At 35.0% G+C, this 17650-nt stretch overlaps 1 pseudogene; it reads right to left on the reverse strand.

Moving 5' to 3' along the window:
* Positions 1-6696: 6696 nt before the first annotated feature.
* Positions 6697-6796, reverse strand: LOC141636174 (small nucleolar RNA R71; annotated as a pseudogene).
* Positions 6797-17650: the final 10854 nt, after the last annotated feature.

The raw sequence follows: 17650 nt of genomic DNA on the forward strand, positions 1-17650 counted from the left end.
GTGACTTAGGCCCAGGCTAGTGCTGCTTTTGCAGACTTGTCGCTGGTGTCCTCACATTTATTCTGGTTTAAGACCCACGCTGGTTCTGTAGACTTGTCTCTGGTGTCCACAGGTGTATCCTGGTTGACTCAACGACGGTTGACGGTTTTCCCCAAGCCAGGGATTGGCGGGATAAACGGGTGTCTCGGGTGATAAGCGCATCTGCATTGCATTGCATTCGCATATCATGCATATTTATTGTTTCATCATATAACTGTTGTTTATTTATCCTAATTGACCTTTTGGTTGACGTGTGTTTGTTGTGTCAAAATAAAATAATGCCTGCTTTAATTGATGGCATCCTGTGGTGAACCAATTATTATTTCCGGTTAATTGGGGAGCAGATTAAATAGCAGGTACTTGATTTAGCTAAGTGGTACATTGGGCGTGAGCCAGGGACGTGAAGACTTGGATCATAGCTCTTGTATAGATCACTTTAGTTTGACTTAAACATTATTTATGTAATTTTATTTATTTTCGCTTCGTAGAAAGTTTTATTGTTATAGTTTAATTAGTCAGTTGACAAATGTAATAAAACCTTTGTTGGTAAATTTTATTTAAAGTACTTTGGATTGCTATACTTTGTTATACACTGCCTTAGAAAACTTAGATGGTAACTCTCCTATTTACTTGGGAGGCCTAGCTAAAAGCTCCTGAATAAATGGGGGTGTTACAATAAATACCCCTCACTCTCCATTAGGAAAACACACAACATTAGAGGGATAATTAGGAAGCATTTACTTTAATTAGCACTTTAATCACATTTAGTTAGCTTAATTGTTCTTCAATCTTTCCCCAATTAATCTTAGATCTAGTCTTGCTACAAAAGAATTCTTGGGTTGTATTTGAAGAAGGTGACAATTCTTTATTAATTAGAGGGGTTCTTCTATTTTATTCTTCGTCATTATTGTTCATCTCCTTAAGTTTGGTGTAATTCGTTAATCTCTACTTAATTTCTTGTTAATCTTTGTTAATTATTTTACTTTGATCATCATTTTTTCAATTGCTATGATGCTTGACAACATTACTTACATGATTACCCTGATGATGAGTGAATAGTCTCTTAGCTAGGGTTAATGTGGGATTAGAGGAATGATTAGAGGGTATATCCATGCTTAATGAGTTAATTTTGTTGATTAAATTGTTATTATAAGTTCTAGTCTAGTCCACATGCATGTTTGATGAAATGCTTGATTGACAACCTCGCATGATTCTCTACCTATTCAAAAATTTCCTTGAGATCGAAAGCCCCGGAGATTGTTAGAACATGCACTAAGTTAATGGGGATACCGGGTGTACGATAGATGCTAATTCGACTCGACTTATGGACTGTAAGACCAAAAGTTTCGGTCCTTCTCTACCATGACCTTGACCAAATATCAAACTCATATCCTTTGGATTTACCATTTGATCACCCCTATGATCCCATGTCACCCTAGTGTTTAACTCATATTGATTTCACTCCTATTTTTAATACTTGCTCTAGTTTTCATTAGTTTACATTTTATTGTTATTAGTTGTAGTTGTTTCATTCACTATATCAATCAATAAATTGTGACACCCTTAACACTATTACCAACACTTTGATAACAATTGCAATTCGAAGTTAACCCGTCCTTTGGGTTCGACCTCTACTTACTACTTGCTAAGTTGTTTGTTGAGTTATAAATTTGTTTGGTAGTTTAAGCGACAAAGCTATCAAAATGGCGTCGTTGCCTGGGACTGTGTGAATTGAATTGTTTTATTTGTGCTTTTGGTAGTAACTTTGCTTTGACCTTACGGAACCTAGTTCCTTAAGGTAGTGCTAATATTTCTTCTAGTGTTGTCTATTGCATGCATAGAAGATCAAATCGTAGTAATGCATTACCGATTGATCCGGAAATTGAAAGAACGCTGAGAAACGTATGAAGAGGTTATAGAATTATTGAAAGGGGATCTACTTCAACCACGAAGGAATCAATCTTTTTAAGTGATAGAGGTTTAGTTGACATTGGGATTGAATTTGTTGATCCGCAAAACAACCCACAAACTAACCCTCAAGAAAACCCACAAAATCAACCAACCATGACAAAATTCTCATCACACTCTGTGCCAACCAAAGATAGTCTACCCAATTGCACTCCTACACCCACACACTTAACGGGAAACTTCAAAGCAAAATCCGCCTTCATACAATTGGTAGAAATAAGTCAATTCGAGGGGATGCCAAGTGAGGATCCACACCTTCATATGGAGACCTTTTGTGATTATAGTGAAGCTTTCTCTCAAACGGGTGTAACTCAAGATGAAATCCGATGGGTACTATTTCCATTCTCATTGATAAGAGCCGCAAAGCAATGGTTTAAGAGTTTGAACAAAACTACTCTTGACATTGACTCGTGAAAGAAGCTTGTAACACCTCCATATATCCAAGAGCTTTAACTAGGCATCCCTAGATAAAAGAAGCTGTTACCATCTCGGATTGCCCGAGGTAGTGAATAACAAAGTAAAACAAACCACATTACTTTAAATAAATAAATGTTTAATGGCCTTATTACAGTTTACTTAACCAAAAGACTTAATAGTAATAATTAATTACAATTCTCGTAGCGTAAATAAAATAAGTGAAGTATCTAATAAACTATCTAAGTGAGCTAGACTTCTATATGGTCAATCAGCGTCCACCTCACATCCTAAGCTCCCAGTCAGCTATTTTTTAGTACCTGTCAGTCAATCTTCTCCCCAATAATTGGTTAATCACAGGTGTTTAACGAATACACTATGAACCAAACAGTTGAGTAGGAATATCTAAACAACAAGAGTACAACACAAATAATAATAGCAACCAAGATATGCAAATGCTCTAAAAATCAATCCACATCTCCGAGTCACCCATTTACCCTGCCAATTCACATCTCCGAGACACCCAATCACATCTCCGAGACACCCATTCATATCCCCGAGACACACAGTCATATCTCTGAGACACCCAATCATATCTTCGAGACACCCATTCAACCATATAGGTATATGAAACAAGAATTACTCAATAATGGATTAACAATAAAAACACACATCAATAATCATCCAACAATCAATGCCCATTCTCCAAGTAACATCCATATATCAATTAACAAAAAATCATATTCGAGTTGAGTAGATAACCTACCTTCATAGATAAAATCCAATTACGCAGTCCAAGAATAAACCAGAAATACTCCACTTCAAATCTGTCACCTATGACAGTATTATAATTTATTTATATTAATCTTTCCGTAACTCATTTATTAATTAATTACGATTCATTATTAAAATTATAAAATTTATGAAAACGAAACCCGTCTCAATGACTCTACACAACCCACAAAACCACAAAGTCACTCCCTCACGCGTGTTAAACAACTCCCTAAAAAAATCCATGAATCTTGCCCAACCACAACACAACCACCTACCCCATTATTAGACACCACATCCACCAACCCAGCGACGACTCAAACACCAGCAACAACCACCATACATGGCCACCATACACGGCCAGCAAACCACGCCCTAATCGCTACACCCACGACACCAAAAACAACAATAATACACGACAGAACAGATACTACCACCACCATAAGCCACTACCAACCACCATACTTACTCACCAGCTATGGCACCACCAGTCCAGACCTGTACCCACGACAACCCCAACTACGGTTTCCCACGCTGCCCTAACACCAACAACATACGAACCCAACGCAACGTATACAAACTCACGGTTTAAACTACTATTCACGAACACCACACAACACCAGCGGCCACCACCGTGGTCTCCTCTAACCCACGGTGGTCCCATAATCAACGACACCCTCCATAGTCACGGTCTAGTCGAGTACGAAGGTCAGATTTAATAACATATACACGACTGGAACAAACACCAATATAAACACCTATCTCTCGAATTGCGACCAACCACCGCACAAGACACAACCTTTGTCCACCCAATACGACCCACCATAGTTGACCAACCACCAGTAACTAACCCAACCCAGGTCAAGGTCAAAACCTAGTCACGACAAGGGTTAATAAACCGTGTAAACCCATGGTTGAAACCCAACAAACAACCATGACAAACACCCATAACAGCCCCCTTTCCGCCGATCATAGGTGGCCCAACGTAGGTCCGGTCAGACCCTGGTGGTCCACAAGAAAATTCACTATCCTAGTGATGTGACTCATATTTGAGCACATTTTGTCCCCTAATTAGCCTCGGTCCTATGCTTTATAGTGCATAATTGGGTCATTTACTATCTTTAGTTTCTCATTTTGCATATTCTTTGAGGTTTTGTTTCCTTGGTAGGAGAGCAGCGCAAACCTTGCATTTTCATGGCAAAATGGAGCTAAATTGATCGCATTCAATGACCAAGCATCAAAGGGAAGACGATACTAGAAGGCCTATATAGATAATAAAGTAGATTGGGCAATGATAAAAGGATCCTTTCATCCTCAACAAGATCCCCGCGGATTGTTGAGGAAAGAAGAGAAGAAAAGTGTCTGACCCAGGATCCGAGCGGATTGCTGCCAATCCGAGCGTCTCCTTGCCCAGCAATCCGAGCGTCCCGACAGCAAGACTCTCGTCTTGAAGCCTCACAATACGAGCGTCTCCCTCAGTGATCCGCTCGGATCTTCTTACAGGAACCACAGTGCCAGCTTCCGAGACGCTCGAGACGATCATATCCATGCGGGACTAGCAAAGCGGAGATGCGCATCTCCTTGGAGAGGAGCAGTTCCTCAAATTTTCTTAAGGGTCTTAATAGTCATTTAAACCCTTGGTAACCCTAATCTTTTTACCTAATCTTTAGTATAAATACCCCTTTGTACTACCTAGATTATCATCAAGTCTTAAGCAATCTTAATACTCTCTTAATCAAGTTGTAATCAATTATTAATCTCATCTTAATCTTGTAATCAACTCTTAATCCAGTCGTAATACAAATCTCATCCCTTAATCTTTCCTTAATTTCTTTATTGTTCATCATTTATTTTGGGTAATTAGAAGATTATTTGGGTTTATTTGGAGGATTGGCAACCTTCCATCAATCATCAAGTACTTCTATTATTCCTTGCTTTATTATTTGGAATCATCTTCATAGGTATAATTCTCCCTTAGTCCTTTTAATTATTTTTAATAATTTTCATTTATTAATCATGTTTTGCCTTGCTAGTATGATTGACAACCTTGTTAGCATGTTAAACTTGATAATGAGTGAGTAGTTTCCTTAGCTAGGGTTAATGGGGAATTAGGGGAAACCAACATGGGGATTGATTCATGCTTAATCTAATATGTTTTCATAATTAATTTTTTTGCTTGTTGTGATTCCAACTTATGCACATGTTATGTTTGATGAAATGCGAGCCTATGAATCCTTGCATTTTTTACCCATCACTTATCTTTTCAATGAGACTTGTAAGACATAAACCAACTCGGGTCTCATTAGACCATGCATATAGCTGGATAGGGAGGATTAAGTCGACTTGTAGGTGTTGTACTATCTAATCGATTCGGCTCCGTGACCCAAACCTTCTTCGGAATTATAAGATATACACTAACTCGATCCCATCACAACAATAAGTTCTTGCATCTAGTAGAGAATATGTTTATATGATCAAATCCCATGAATCCCCTATGAACCCATGACACCTTAGTGCTTTTAATCAATTGTTTACATCTCATTTTAATCATCTTGCTTGTCTTTATTGCTTTACTTTTATATTGTTGATTAGTTTAGTTGATCTCCTATCTCAACCCAAATTGTTACACCCTTAGACACAACCATTTGCAATTGAAAATCCTACATCAATACCCGTCCCTTGGGATCTGACCTTTACTTGCCTCTTTACTAAGAGTAGTTTGTGAAGTTATAAATATTGTTTTGGTTGAGTAACTTTTGACGACGAGTTTTACAACAACACCAAAAATGGCGCCGTTGCCGGGGACAGTATTAACTTGATTTGATTTTAATTATTTTTAGTTGTGTCTTTGTTTACCTTGCGGAAGTTAAACTCCTCAAGGTTTGTTCTAATTATTTTCGAGTTGTTTGATATTTTGCATGTCTAGGAGATCACAAGGCAACTTGTTAGCCCTTGATATTGAAATTGAAAGAACCTTAACCAACAATAGAAGACTTGCTAGAAATACTTTAAGAGGTATTGGTGAGATTGTGGACATTCAACCAAATAATATTGAGTTTACTAACCCTTTTGCAAGAGAAAGAGAGGATATCCCAACACAAAACCAACCACAAAATCAACCCACAATGCCTAAATTTTCATCACATTCCGTACCAACCGAGGAGAACCTACCAAATGGTACTCCTACACCACAACATTTAACCGGTAATTTCATTGCCAAATCCGTATTCATACAACTAGTTGAGAGAAGTCAATTTGGGGGGATGCCTAGTGAAGACCCTCATTCTCATATGGATACTTTTTGTGACTATTGTGATGCGATTTCTGAAACCGGAGTTACTCAAGACCAAATTCGATGGGTCTTATTTCCTTTTTCTTTGATTGGTTCCGCGAAACAATGGTTGAAGAGCCTAGATAAGGCTACTCTTGGTATTGACTCTTGGAAGAAATTGGCACTTGCTTTCCACAAGAAATTCTATCCTCCAGAAAAGACTAACATGTTGAAAGCCCAAATCACCGGGTTCAAACAAAGGGACGAGGAATCTTTGTATGAAGCATGAGAGAGATTCAAGGACACTTGTCGATCTTGTCCACACCATGGACTTAGCGAGTGCTTCCTTGTACAACAATTTTGGAATGGTCTATATGAAGACTCCCAAAACGTTCTCAATATGGGATCAAATAGTATGTTTACCGAAGTTGATGACAATCAAACAAGGAACAAGATTGAAGAAATGGCGAACCATAACTCACAATATAGTAGACCTCGGAAGGCTACTAGAGGATGAAAGCATGAGGTGGACTCCATTACTCAATTGGGTGCTCAACTTAGTGCTCATATTAACATCATTAATTTGAAGTTTGAGAAGGCCATGGCAAAATTTGAAGAGGCCTCCAAATCACCCAGGCAACATGTTAATGCTATGGTAGCATCATCATCAATTCCAAGTAGAGTATGTGAGAGTTGTGGAACTTTGGGACATGACCAAAGTGAATGTAGGGGAACAAGTGAATGTTATCCAATCATACAAAAGTGGCACCCCTGAAGGACATCATATTTTAAATATCACATATTTTAGTTTAAAGTTTTAGTCATAAAAACTTAAGGATCTTATGCATGCAAAACATATAAATAAGTGTAGAGGAAAACCGGTTCCTTACATTGAATATTTCGGTTTATGGGCACAAGTAAGGTCTCCTACCTTCACTTGTTCTTGAGCTATGATGAGTAATAGGATGATCCTTCATAGACTTCAAGTATAAAAGCCACTCCTCTTGATTGCACCCAAGATTATCCCTTATCTCTACTAAATAATATGTGCTAGATATTTGTTTAGTAGTTTACCTTAAAATTGATTACTAACACTCATATATTACACTAATAATATTAGTAATCTTTTATGAACAGTTTGAATCAAAAATCTCATGTTTTGATGAAGAAAAGATGAATATGTGAGAGAAGAAAACTTTTCATGTCTTTTGAATGGACAAGCATTAAGAGAATAAGTAGAGGAAAAATAATCCTCTAAAGAGTGGAGGAGGGTCACGGTTATGGGAGGTAGAGGACCAATATATGGTCCTTCCCTTTTTACTTTTGTTCTTATCTAAACCTTAGGCATGTAAGGCTAGGTAAGTAGTGTCATGATGGTGTTATTTTAGCTTATTAAAATAAACTACCATCATCCACTAAACCCTCTTTATTTCGGTCCATATTCATAAAATGGACTACCATTTTATTTTGTCAATTTGTCATTTGTCACACAATATGTCACATGTAGTATGTTACATGTTATTAATTAATTTTAATGCACGTTTATCACATAAATATCATTTTATAAATTAATTAAATTACATTCAACAAATTGACTAGTGATACTTGATCACATAAATAAAATGGGTCATTTAATTATAATTCACAACATCTTGTAATTATAATTAACCATTCATTCTTATCTCTATTGTTTCTCAAACAATAAGCAATTTTAGTAATAAAGCATTTTTATTACAAAAATAAATCTTATTTAATCCCATTACAATAAGATATCAATATTCTCTCTCACTAATTGAATTGTTCAATTTTAAGGAATTGATCAACTGATATCGTCATACGATTAATCAACTTTACAGATTAGGGCATCATCCTTTAGGTGTGACCTTAAGGGATCAACTGACCACCACCGTCCCATGACAGTAACGTCAAACTCTAGCAAGCCAATCGTTACTGATTAATGTTGATCAGTTGACTATAAAATGAATCATCGCTTACGTATTCTTAAAAATGAGATTTAAACATGTGATCATCATGATCGACAATTGTGATCGCATTATTGTCGGGGACACTCCAACAATCTCCCACTTGTCCTCGACAAGTGTGCATCACCAATTCTCTTGTCCTATTACTATCTCCCACTCAAGCAAGGTGTCTTTCAGGTCGTACTTTCAAGTGATCATATCGAGAGTGGTTTCCTCGATCTGGGGAATAACTGATTTGACCGGAATTATCTACCATAGATACTTTCCAAGCGTGGCCACACATTTCCAGTTCATTACTCCTCGAGTGGCCCTGAGATATTGTTTTAACCCTGAAAAGGAGGTGGACAATTCCTATCGCACTATTCCCTTCGACTAGCCACAACCATCATAACCCAAAATATGCCCATTTGACCCCATTTGCAAAGATCGTAGTAACATAAATCAAAGTTAATCTGAAACTGTGCCACCTTAGGCGAACAGTCTTTAGTTAAAGAATTGACTCATTAGAATACTATAGTAGCTCTCTGTAACACCCCCATACTCCAAGTGCCTTACCAGGACCACTCAGGTATAAGGATACTACCACGACCAGGCTATATAAATTTGCCAGAACTCTATAACCGGTCACTAAGCCCGACAAAGTGTTCCTAACAGTCTGCCTATGTGATCGAATAGTCATCTCATATGACTCTATGGCACTTGAACTTGCCATCAATCGCATCACACTCTAGTCACTTCGAGACGTCACCTCATACAAGTGACTATGGGCTAATACCATGTTAATCCGCGTTCACTTTAACGGGGTTCAATATTGTCTCTACAACCTGTTTGGATGTAACAAAGTATAAAAGGAGTTTTTAGATTTAAAAACTCGAACGACAAATGTGATTATCTTATATGAATAGTCAATACCTGATTACTACTTCATATTTTTATAATAAATTTTCATCTTATATGTAGTTGTTCATCTCAATGCAATTGAAATGACATATGACATGACTCATCATGTTAGGCCTATGAGAAGGCTTTGGTTAGTAGGTTTTATCAACTTCTTGTACCACTTACTACATACTCGTTTTCCTTTGTAATGTATACATTTGCATTACAAAACTTTATGAGTACGTGTCTAGATCCAATCTAAACATAAGCTATCTAGCCTTAGAATAGCTCCCACTGTTTTCATAGTGTGCGGGATCCATCCTCTTGCACATCTCATGATTGCAAGTGTACTCAATTTTCGTTGTAAGCATCTCTCATTGTTCTTTATTGCCTAGAACAATTCTAGCAAATCCAGTTCTTAAATAACATAGCCACAATGGTTCCTTAACCATCTTTAGGTATTTCGAATATGATTTTTGTCCCAAACCTTATACAATCTCAACAGTCATTAGTGTAAGCCCTTACACAAATTTGTGAATTGCAAAAACACTTAACTTTGCATCTTTAATGCTTCTTCAAGCACTTAAGAATAATCAATATGGCTATTTGGTAACTATTACTTAAATTCGATTTGAAACAATTTATCATACTCAAAGTATATGAAGTGTTATACATCATTACTCATTTAATTGATCAAGCAGCGGAAGCAAATGGAAACAATCAAATATGTTCAACTTGATTGAACTAGTCATGAGTCTTATCAACATAAGACTTCTTATTTGACACTAATATCATGTGGATTTATCTCCATAAATCTGGATATTAAAGATGTATTATATATCTCCAAGTCTTAAATCATTCCCAATGATCAATATGTCATCCAAATATTAGACTAATTAAAATTACCGTAACTCCCACTAAACTTTATGTATAAACACAACTTCTCGACCTATCGAGAAAAGTTTTATAGCATGATCAAAACATTGATTCCAACTCATTGATGTCCTACATAAGACCCTCTCTTAAGTTTCACATTATCTTAGGATGACAAGAATCTACAAAACTCAAGACATGTATTGAATACATTCCTTCTAATTGAAGAAGTGGGTTTTAGATTCACTCGCTATATATCTCATAATGAAACAGAATCCCTTAGAAGATCCAAATAAACTTAAGCATTTCAACTAGTGCAAAACCCTTTGCTACCAATCAAGCTTTGATATCTAACAATTCACTTGGAATTTATTTCGGATTTTCATGGCTCTAAGCCTTGTATTGAGTTGTGACTTAAACACTCTCATGTAAGTCATATGTTCATTCCTTTCCAGAAGTAATAACTTGAATCAAACAATTTCTTTATAAGTTGCAAGGTCTTTACTTTCTAAAAGTAACACTAATTCATCATCTTCAACAAGTGATGACTTTAACCTCCTAGGTTTTGAAGAAACAACGTCTTACACAAAACGTCTCATATAGCCAAAAAAGACCCGTTTCTTGTGACATAACATTATTTGTGGCTCTTGAATAATTTCTCCCACTCTGTCTTCTAGAAATAAACTTGTATTCTTAGAAAGACAGCTTCACGAGCCACAAACCCGTTGTACTCGTGATTATAGTAAGGAAAAATGAGCATTTGTTTCTTTTGAAAACTTACAAACATAGTACCCTACCATTTCATATCTCATATGATTAGATTTAAATTTAGTGGAAAAATAATTTAGACAAAATGATAAAATCCCCAAAAGGATCAAGTAACTCAAGGTAACTTGATTGAAGTCCAAACCATATCGAATAGCGATTGATTTCTTTATCCAACCACACATTATCCCATAATGCGTGCTAAGAGAGATTAATTTGTGATACTATATCACATTTTCTTTGGCTTATATCAAAGTCTTCACTTTGATAATCCCATCACGACTAAATCGTGATTCTTTGAACTCTTTGAAATTCTTCAAATATTTCTCTATTTACCTTATTAAGTGAACACATTAGCGTCAACTTAAATCATTGGTAAAAGAAAATGATCAACCTATTTTGGATCAATGATTTACAACCTCGATCTCCTTTTCAACCAAAAGGCATGAGGCATCTTGCTTTGAATATAAGATACGTATATACCATAAGATTAACAATCTAATGGTTTCAAGAGTACTCTATAACTCTTTAAGTTCATCATTCCAGAATTTAAGGTTAAATCTTGGGTTACCAATTTGAGTCTTGCATCATCTATATGATGTATCATTCTAGTTTGGTTTAGAATATATTCACCTTGATAATGGGCTAGCCATACATCAAATCGTGGTGTATAGGGTCACGAAAGTGAAACCTCTTTTGTATATTAACAAGATTATATTCTTATTCATAGTTTATGCACTTAATAGTCATAATTAAGTACAACTTTAAACCCAAAACTAGATTGAGTATACAATGACTCTATCTCTCAACATCATTTGTTGCTAGTCGTCATATTCTAATCATCCTATGTATCAAATACAATGATGAAAACCACCACCGGTTTCTAATATTGACGAAGTAGTACTAGCAAAATTTATGTCAATCAAATAAACATTTAAAGAAGAAGGTCTCATTAGATGTCCCATAAGTAACTTGCCGATTCTTCAATAATTTGGGGTCGTTTCCTTTCTAGCGTTCAACACTTAAGACAATGGAAACTTTATCGGTCCGGATTGATAGGTTTAGTATCGTTATTCTCAATAACTTTACTTTTAACATTACCTTGTATCAATTCCATTCTAATTTTACTTCTTTGAACCTCGTCCTTTTCTTAACGGCTTAAGAGAATGCTCCCACTTATTTCAATGAGTCTTTGCTTAGAGAAGCAAAATTGAATTTCATGAAGACTACTCTTCAATTCATTCATTTAGTCTTAAAACTTTCATTGAAGTGGTTGCGGTATTTTGGTCAATTTTGATTTCCTACAAATCTAGTTGCCAAAATGATTTAACGTTTCAAAGTACTTAACTCAATTAAGCATATGAGAAACAATTCATTGTAATTAGATATGTTCGTCAAGAATCAAAAACTCTTTTGATCACGAATAACTTTTATCTATACTCTTCACAAGAGATCCTTCCAATGGATAACACGAGGTTTTAGAAGAAAATTCATATTTGTCTTTAGTTATGATGTTTTAATGGAGATATGAATCGAAATGATATCATATATAAATTGTGGTGAAGAAATAGAACAATATGATAATGGAATAATAAAAACAAAACATTTATCGTTATAATAATACTTGTAAATAATTTAACAAGTAAAGCATTTACATAGTGACCTCTACCCAACTTTGATAAATGATTCCAAGATCCAAATTCATATTAACTTGGGCACGGTGTAGCCGATTCATCCCTTATAAATATAACTCGGTGGATTAACTCTTTAATCGATTCTACTTTTAGAACTCTTGGTCGATAAAATTACATTAATATTTATCTTTAGCCCAAAACACATCCGGCAATGCATGCAACATATAAATAAAATGCAAAGCATAAAAAAATAAAATCCTAGTATGGCCTTCCTAAAATAGTAAATCTAATAAACTATTACAAATTCGGAAACCAACTCCTTTGGTCTCTTGAACTTCGGTCTTGGCACGCACTTCAAGGCAACAGTTTCTTTGATGGACCGGCTTCTCGAATGGCACCGTATTGAAGGAACTCCGGAATAATTAAATTACAAAATGAATTACATAATTTCCTATTATACATTTGTAATTAAAAATTTAAATCTATTAAATTACAAAACAGTAATACGAGATCACAATAATTACAACCGAATTGATATTCCCATACATTTCGGGTAATACCAATTAAAACTAAGGCCATACTAAGTAAAATTACATAATTCAAAAATTACATAAAATTAAAATATGACAATCATAAATAAAATGCAGCATTACAATATGTATGAACATGCTCAATTTTATGCTAAATCGCCTTTTAAGAGCCAATATCGTATATTTATCGGTTTTTATGGATTTGCGTGATTATAAACTTGTTAAAATCACAATATGTCTCATAAATTCATATTTATGTTCAAGTTAATTACCCTAACCATCTTAGGACTCAAAACTTAGTCTTCACTAACATCTTGACAATAATTCAACTTGATTTCTTAATATAGTTCATTATGGACCAAAAAAAACAAAATTATGCTATAAACTTCAAATTAAATTATAAAAATTTCAAATAATTTCAAAATTTGAAATTTAAACTCATGAACATCCTGTAAAAATACCATGACACTCATAATGTTCAAAACTTAGGTTAAAAATTTCGAAAATTTATCGAGAAAAACAATGTTGCGGTTTATCGGTTTTAACAAATATGACCATAGAAAAATGAGAAAATTTATTTTCATCAACTTTTCACTTTTAGATCTGTAATATATGATAAAATTCAATATGTGACATTTTTCCTTTAGTCATGAAGTATGTTTTAGCATTATAACTAATTATAGTCACTATTTATGTGATTTTTCATCAAAAATTCATAAATCATGCAAAAATACTTCACTATAGCCAAATATTTTACAAACATCTTGTAAAATTGCATGTGATAAATTTCCATGACCAGATTCGAAATATAACACATATTAACCTATTTACTCATTTAAATACAATTTTAACTTATAAAATTCATATTTCGAGCAAAACAACTTATTTTAACATGAAAATTTACAGGCCATCAGTATGTATTATATGTAAAGACATATCCAAAAACCACTGGAAAATTCGAAGTTTAGCTATTTTTCGTCCAAAAATGACATTTTTCTCATAAAAATCTTATTTTAATGCCAATAATATATAAAATGAACAATAAAATCCATAAATCGTCCCATATGACCTAAAATCCATTTAGGACCAGAAACTTTTAACATGCAAAATTATTTCGTGATTTATCTTCATAAATCCTAAATTTCAAGTTTTATTCGTTAATCGTATTATCTCGGAAAAACAATCCCGATCTTGCATGAAACAACCATAATGCTCTGATACCACTTGAAGGAAATCATATTTTAAATATCACATATTTTAGTTTAAAGTTTTAGTCATAAAAACTTAAGGATCTTATGCATGCAAAACATATAAATAAGTGTAGAGGAAAACCGGTTCCTTTAAATTGAATATTTCGGTTTATGGGCACAAGTAAGGTCTCCTATCTTCACTTGTTCTTAAGCTATGATGAGTAATAGGATGATCCTACAAAGACTTCAAGTATAGAAGCCACTCCTCTTGATTGCACCCAAGATTATCCCTTATCTCTACTAAATAATATGTGCTAGATATTTGTTTTGTAGTTTACCTTAAAATTGATTACTAATACTCATATATTACACTAATAATATTAGTAATCTTTTATGAATAATTTGAATCAAAATTCTCATGTTTTGATGAAGAAAAGATGAATATGTGAGAGAAGAAAACTTTTCATGTCTTTTGAATGGACAAGCATTAAGAGAATAAGTAGAGGAAAAATAATCCTCTAAAGAGTGGAGGAGGGTCACGATTATGGGAGGTAGAGGACCAATATATGGTCCTTCCCTTTTTACTTTTGTTCTTATCTAAACCTTAGGCATGTAAGGCTAGGTAAGTAGTGTCATGATGGTGTTATTTTAGCTTATTAAAATAAACTACCATCATCCACTAAACCCTCTTTATTTCGGTCCATATTCATAAAATGGACTACCATTTTATTTTGTCAATTTTTCATTTGTCACACAATATGTCACATGTAGTATGTTACATGTTATTAATTAATTTTAATGCACATTTATCACATAAATATCATTTTATAAATTAATTAAATTACATTCAACAAATTGACTAGTGAAACTTGATCACATAAATAAAATGGGTCATTTAATTATAATTCATAACATCTTGTAATTATAATTAACCATTCATTCTTATCTCTGTTGTTTCTCAAACAATAAGCAATTTTAGTAATAAAGCATTTTTATTACTAAAATAAATCTTATTTAATCCCATTACAATAAGATATCAATATTCTCTCTCACTAATTGAATTGTTCAATTTTAAGGAATTGATCAACTTGTATCGTCATTCAATTAATCAACTTTACAGATTAGGGCATCATCCTTTAGGTGTGACCTTAAGGGATCAACTGACCACCAACGTCCCACGACAGTAATGTCAAACTCTAGCAAGCCAATCGTTACCGATTAATGTTGATCAGTTTACTATAAAATGAATCATCCCTTACGTATTCTTAAAAATGAGATTTAAACATGTGATCATCATGATCGACAATTGTGATCGCATTATTGTCGGGGACACTCCAACAACCCCTTATTCCAACTATTAAAATGAAATCACCAAATTCCATCCCAATCTTTCATACAAAAGTCAAAATGTTCAAAACCCTCAACAAACATACACCCCACCTGCAATGAGAAACCAAGCTCAAAGACCCTTTTACAATCAAAATCAAAGTTATCAAAATCAACCTCTATACAATCAAACAAATGACCAAGGTTTGTTTTGATGTTCAAAAAGCGGTCCTCCAAATGAAAAAGAATCAACAAGAATTTTTCACTCAAATGCAAAAGGATAGTCAAGCAAAAGACGTCACCATCAACAACATACTACCTCACACAAATATGTTGGAGACCCAAATGTCTCAATTAGAATCTTCTAGTTCACAAAGACAAAAGGGGCAATTACCACCTCAAGGTAATCCCCCAAGACATGAGTCGGTGAGTGCCATCCATTTGAGGAATGGTACAAGGTATGAAGGGCCAAAGAGGCCCGTTGATGAAGATGTTGTGAATGCTAGTGACAAGAAAATTGTTGTGGAAGACTCTAGAGAAGAATAACCCACCATTCAAGAAGTTCCAAAAAAGGACAAAAAGAAGGCTAAGGAGAAAGAGCCTATTGTGATTCGACTTCCATTTCTAAGTCGTCAAGCTAAGCCTAAGTTTGATGAATAACTTGGAAAGTTTATGAAGATTACTGAAGAACTTGGAAGTCTCAATTCCATTTACAGAATTAATTAATCACGTTCCGGCCTGTGCGAAATACATGAAAGATATTCTTAAAAAGAAGAAATCCATCTGGAAGCTTGTGAGTATTGCTTTCAGTAAGGTGAGTAGTGTAATCCTACAAGGAAGTTCACCTCCAAAACTAAAGGATCCGGGAAGTTTCTCTATTCCATGCACCATTGGCGACACCACAATCAACAAAGCTTTATGTAAACTTGGGGCAAGTGTGAGTGTCATGCCATACTCGGTGTGCAAGAGGCTAGGAATGGGAGAGCTCAAGTGAACTAATATCACACTTCAAATGGCGGATCGATCAACAAAGACACCTTTAGTGGTATGGGAGGATGTGCCGATAAGAATTGACAAGTTCTTCATCCCGATGGACTTTGTTATTGTTGACATGGAGGAAGACTCCAACATTCCTATCTTTTTAGGAAGACCTTTCTTACACACCGCGGGAGCGGTGATTTACGTGAAACATGGAGAGCTCCCCGACTACATGAGCGATGTTTTATGGTTGATCATTATAGCCGAGAAAGTGATAGGAAGAAGTTGGCATCTCAATGCAAGGAACAAGCTATGGGTAAAGAATCACCACCCATATGGGAAAAGAAAATGGGTAATCTCCAAGATGCTCCATCCAAAGAGCAAGAATGTTTTAACAAGAATGAGAGCTTGAATAGCTCACCACCACTCATGAAAAGAGAAGAAGAAGGCCTCATTGGCTATAATGACAAGAAGAAAGAGGAGTTGTTCTCATTAAATCATGATACTATTGGGGAACAAGTAGATGAAGTATGCGGTCTAGGGGATGATGAGTTTGAAGGGTTAGTCAATCCTTATATTAGTAATGCTATGACCAAAGTCCAAGGCTTTGGTGAACATTTCCACTCAAGTCACCACAATGAAGAACACAATGTGCAAAAGTCTATTGAAGATTTTTATAATGACAATGAACAAGCCTTCGATTACTTCTTCAAGGTGTTGAGCAACATCAACAACACCTTGGCTATGCCCGCTTGACATATCATACATGGATGAGAGTTTGGTGGAGTCCTCCCTAAACCACCATTTGTAAATATTCTAACTCCTTAACTTGCATTTTACTTATTGTATTGAATTTTCTGTCAATTTTGGATTTGTATTTTTATGCTTTGATCAAGATTTTCATTTTGAGAGAAAGTGAGGGAGGGACTTATATGTTTATTGATGTGTAGTGACATAGTGTGGGGATAGCAATTGCCTTGGCTATCCAAGCCTTCGTAGTGCCCCCATAATGAAGACCAAAGGAATGAAG

Source organism: Silene latifolia, chromosome Y (assembly GCF_048544455.1).
Source record: "Silene latifolia isolate original U9 population chromosome Y, ASM4854445v1, whole genome shotgun sequence".
Taxonomy (NCBI): Eukaryota; Viridiplantae; Streptophyta; class Magnoliopsida; order Caryophyllales; family Caryophyllaceae; genus Silene; species Silene latifolia.